The sequence below is a fragment of the Lactuca saligna genome, chromosome 4, assembly GCF_052625555.1.
Source record: "Lactuca saligna cultivar CGN05327 chromosome 4, ASM5262555v1, whole genome shotgun sequence".
Classification (NCBI taxonomy): domain Eukaryota; kingdom Viridiplantae; phylum Streptophyta; class Magnoliopsida; order Asterales; family Asteraceae; genus Lactuca; species Lactuca saligna.
In genome coordinates, this window is record NC_136420.1 from 165,135,559 (window position 1) to 165,141,558 (window position 6,000).

Here is a 6,000-nt window from a genome sequence, read left to right on the forward strand (position 1 = left end):
ATCAACTATCTTGAATATCTCCCAAAAGATGTCTGGTTTAGACATTTATGATCTTCCCAAATCTCTTGAAACAAGCATTCCTAATGAAGATGATGTCCCATGGATATCATACTTCTTTCTCCTCCTCCAATTATTCTCCCTAACCCACAAGTTCTTGAAAAGTTTAAGATCACTCAAGCCCTAATGGCAAGGCAAGGTCTAGGTGTGATCACATCTTGGAGATGTAGTCACATAATGACAAGCCGGGAGAGTTGGGTGTCAAAGTCTTGAGAAAGTTAGTGGCTCAACTACCTTCTAAGTCACATAGTGAGTTCTTTTGGAACACCTATGAAACAGACTATGACAAGACCCTTAATGATCTTATCTATTTGCTAAGATCAACTTCCTGAAACTTTATGGACATTGACAATAGTGACACAGGAAATCCAGAAAAAGCATTCTCTTCCCAATGGAAAGGGATCGGCCATAGTCAACTCGGTTGAACAAATGGTAAAGAGAAAAACTAAGTCTGTAATAGTCCTGTGTACCATTATCAAAGGGTCCATATGTTTATATTGCCAAAGTAAGGTTCATTAGTTGCGAAGCTGCCTAATTTACCTAAGGATGTTAAAGTCAATAAGATTGACTCTACTTCAGGAAATCCAGAAAAAGCAACTTCCTGAAACTTTATGGACATTGACAATAGTGACACAGGAAATCCAGAAAAAGCATTCTCTTCCCAATGGAAAGGGATCGGCCATAGTCAACTCGGTTGAACAAATGGTAAAGAGAAAAACTAAGTCTGTAATAGTCCTGTGTACCATTATCAAAGGGTCCATATGTTTATATTGCCAAAGTAAGGGTCATTAGTTGCGAAGCTGCCTAATTTACCTAAGGATGTTAAAGTCAATAAGATTGATTCTACTTCAGGTAAAAGTCCACTACTCTAACTCTGTTAAGTTTCTATTCTGAGATTCCTTATACATGATGTGACTGGGTCACATGGTGATGTTTTAAGAATCAAAGAAAAGTAAAGGAACTTAAAGAAAGAATATGCTGAATCTGATCGCATAGATGGATTTCTATCGCGTAGTTTGAAAATCGGATTCTTGAGCTACTTCTTAGGAGTTATGAGATATTGCTCAGGAATACATAACAACAAGTTTTCATATGGATTGTAAGGATAAGTTTTTCCGCATAGTTTTAAAATAAAAGGAAAATTTTGATTTTATTTATTTTAAAAATATCCTTACAATGGCATTTGAGGAAAAATTGTTGCTTATATGATTCCATTAATAGCAAGAGTGGAAATATGAAATTGATTCCTTCATTTGTGGTAATGTCTAAATTTACCAAATAAGGAAAGATTCTCATCACCCAAGTCTCAATTGGACCGGAACTTGGAATCATGCGAGTAGTATAGCATGATGAATGAGAACTTTCAAGTATTGGAAAAATTAAGACTAATTACTTATTCACATGGATGTGTGAGTCAAGTAATGGACTAAGGGATCGAGTACATAGTCATGTGCACTGATTAAGTCCACCACAAAAGATGTAAGGCTATTCGTCATAGTTTACTAAAGCTCAGTAAATATGATTATACTTACAAGCTTAAGTGTAACTCTGAGACATTGGAAAAAGGTTTCAATGCATAGCAGAGCGGATAAGAAGAATCAAATTAAGCAGAAGGATAAAAGTTTCTCAAATCTGAAAAGATGGGAGAGTACTTTAGTATCAGCTTTGTGAACATCTTAATGATTAAGAAACCATATCAAAATTTGTTCTCTAAGGAAGTCTTAGTGCATTCTTATGACTAAGAAGAAGGGATCCTGAATTGTTGAAATGGTTAAATCAAGAAGATGAGTCATACTTCGTTCCAATACAAGTCTTAGAGTCGTACTCCAAGATTGTAATTTGAGTGACATGTCTTAAAGAAGGTTTAAAACACTTATCAAATATAAGAGTAAAAGTTTTCTACTCTTGTACATTTGAAATTGGTAAGTTGTGATGTTTTGGATAAAACAAAGACCAACTAAGGCCAATTGTGTGAAGTGTTTGTCTTGATTAGAATCCACACTATCTCTTGGATGTTTGACAAGGAAGTCTTATAGGTCAAGAGGACAGTGGGAGTCTTAAAGGTCTTGAAATTCTCAAGAACTAATCAAGAATGAAACCTGAAGTTCTTCACTAGCACACGACCTGAGGTTTATAACCTATCGTGTTGACATATTTTGTGCCCATTCTAGTTAAAGTTGGCTTCGCATATGAGTTCTTAGAGTTCTCAATGTGTTGTACAACAACTTGGAAGCAATGGTAGGCCCTTGAGCTGCCAGGTGGCAAGAAATTAAGATTGAGTTCAATCCATATGGTTTTGGATTTGTCATTATCCTTGTCTTGTGATTATGGTTTTGACAAATTCATATGGGTAGGAACTCATACACCAATAAATCTAAGTGTCATAAGGTTTCTCTCTGATTCATGAAAATGATGGTGAGGAAACACTTCCACTAAGTAGATTTTAGCTAGATAGCAATTGGGATATTTGCATTCTCAAAGTCGTTAGTGGAGCGTGTGTGGTTTACCGGCACACTAACTTGGACTTGTGAGAAATGGAAAAGGTCAAAACTATCAAGACTATGATTACGGCATCCCTTTTCATAGTTCTTAAAATTGTTTTGACACACCCATAAGCTATCTAAGGAAGGTGTATGTTTTTGATAAAGTCTTATCAAAACAATCTAGTATCAGAAATCTAAACTTTGGTAAGAAAGTCAATAAAGTATTGATTTCTAGAAGTCCAGCTGATTTCTGAGTACATGTCAAAGCTAGTGGGAGCATAAGTGTTATGCTAATAATCATCATGTTAGTGGGAGCATGATAATTACGATAAGTATTGCAAGCTAGCAATGTTAATTATAGAAAACAAAATGTTTCAATTGGGAAAAGTTGTTTTGCTATAATTAAGGGAGAGGAAATTATACTTCATCTCAAATCTATAAGCTTAGATCGTGAGGTTTTAATCATTTAGTCAAGGATATATATGAATTTCATGTTGGAATGGCTCAACATAAGGAAATTCTGTATATGGGTCCATTATTTGCGTTCTTAAATTCGATTATGATTACGGCATCCCTTTTCATAATCTGAATTATGAGAACTTGGCAAATAGAAATGGAAATGTTATAGCAAAAGACTGGTTTAGTCTTTATGTGAGACATCATGAATCGTGTCCCATATGCTTCGGATATAGGATCGATTACATGTGCTATATTCACCCTTTCTAAAAATTTCCAAATGCCTGGGGCATTAAGAAGGGAAAAGGTTTAGAACTGGATATGACTAAAAGGATTAAACAATTGTCGAGGACAATCTAAGGTTTACCAAAGATTGGTTGCTCAAGGACAGTTAGAAGTATAGTGATAATTCTGGAAGGACCATATTGACATAATCTGTAAGGAGGCAACTCTTGTTCAGAAGTGATAGTCAAAATGGAATCTGGAAATGTTTCAAAGTTAGAATTTTCAATATGTGGAAGATTAAGGAAACTTAATGCAAGAAGGATGTTTCCAAGGAATTGATCTCCATTGGAATACTCTGTAATGATTGTTGCCAAGTCTTTCTGACTTTGTGAATAATCATTACAAGAGGATCAATGCATATAAGTTTAGAATCTAACAGATTTCAGTAAATGGCATGAATTTGGAATTCTTGCATTTGCAGTAAGGATTTGGGAGTGTGAAAAGAGAATCATTGAAGATTATGCTCAATTGATCTAGTTCACAAAGTAAAGATCATAGACAAACATAGTGTGCATACTTGGTGTATGGCATGACTAGTGTTTAGAAAACATAGTGTACATGCTTGGAGCATGGGACAACTATTGTTTTAAATTCAAGAATAATGTTGATAGCTGAAACAATATACAATGAATAATGTGTAATCATATGGTGATAAATAAAAAGTGTTTTATTTATATTCATAAGTTCTGAGACCATATTGGATTCAATTATTATTGTTTTTCACTTTGCATGTTTTGACTTCCCGAATAAACTAGGTTATTCTTCCGGAATGACTAAGTTATTCAAACCATCCACAGTCGGTCATATGTTGGAAGTAGATATGAATTAAGACTGTCATGGGTTGGCTTGTAGAGGTCTAAGTTGTTGGACAAAGGGCTACAACACTCATGAGTGCTCATAAGTTCTGAGTATTGGATTCAACCCGCGCTCATTGGAATCACTTCATGGGTTTTATCATGAGTGATCATGAGACGATAATATCTTATATTCTTCAAACCTAGAGATATGAGTTGTTACTATGAGTTGATAGTACATTGATTACACGAAACGCATTGGTAACTCGATGTTATAAAACGTGTCTTTTTGTATGATTCAATAAGTAGTAGAACAAGCCATATGAGTCGAAGTTTATCCATTCCTTTTATCTTCGGGATAAAAGCGATATCTGTGGGCCCCTCGATGATTTGATGGTGACAAATGGAAGTGCTCGGCCGGGCCAAGACTGATTTGATTTGTTCAATTAGTCAGTCGTCATAAATCGGAAATCGGGAAACAACAAATGGACAGAGAGAATGATTATAATCCATGTCTCAGTCCATATGATATCTAGAATGGAGGAATATATGATCCCTTATCTAATGGACAAGTCATTGACAAAGATCAGAGTTCATCTACAAGGTTAGAGTTCGACAGGAGCTTTTGAGAGCTACGATTGCCAGTTGGTTCCTGAAGTCATACGCAATAATAGTTTTAGACTTATCCAAGTGGGAGACTGTTGGATTAATGTCTAAGTCCATAACTATAATTGGTAAGACTTGACCCGACCCGGCATGGTCCATTTGGGTTGCATGGCATCATGCACTTGGATAGACTAAAATGAGAGAAATAACACTTAAGGTTTGTTAATATATTATAAGTTCTAATATATTAATAAGGTTATTTAATTACTATTGATCAAGAATTAATTTGGAATTAATTAAGTGATCAAAAGGAGACTAATTAAATATATGGGTTGATTGTGTAAATCATTCATTCTTATATATGTGGGCTTGTGATCCAAGATTCCTTATGTTGGACTAAGTCCATGGGGTGACCCATGGATACTCCATGGAGGTTAAAATCCATGGAGCATAAGGAATGGGTAAAGTCATGAGTTACATGGTGTAACCCTAATAGCCACCATATAAAAGAAACCCATGGCTCAAGAAATCGTGACTATGTGTGTGTATGAGGGCTAGACGATTTCATGAAGTGTTCAAATTTCTCTCTAAGTTATTCCAAGTGCTTATGGTGTTGTGTGAACCATTTGAGGTGTCACACTTGGGGCACTAGGCACTCAAGCTTCATGAAGACAAGCACTATCAAAGAGGTATGTATTCTATCTTGTTATATCCATTATTTTGTATGCTAGATTAGGATAATACCTTGGATATTCATATTTGCATGTATAAAAGAGAAAACATAGATCCAAGGTATTTAGGGTTGCATGTACACTTAGGAGTGTTAGAATGCTCATAACCCAACAGTATTTACTTATCATCAATGTGCAACCGACCAGCAAATAACAACTCACACGTCTCGGTTTTAAGAATATACAATATTATCGACTCATAATCACTCGTGATAAATTCCATGAAGTGATTCTTGTGAGCGTGGGTTTATTCCAATGCTCAAATCATATTCATAAGCACTCATGAACATTGCAGCAAACATTTGCTTATGTCTAATACACTTTAGACAATCTACACACCAATTCATGACAGTCTTCATTCATACCTACTTCCAACATATGAACGACTGTGCACCGTTCAAATAATTTGATTATTCTAAAATAATTTAATAATTCAGGAAGTCAAAACATGCAAAGTGAAACACAAGAATAATACTAATCCCATATGGTCCCAAACTTTGGGTATAAATAAAATATTTTATTTAAACACCATATTGATTACTCATTATTTGTTGTTTCGGGTAATCAACCTTTAACTTGAATTATAAC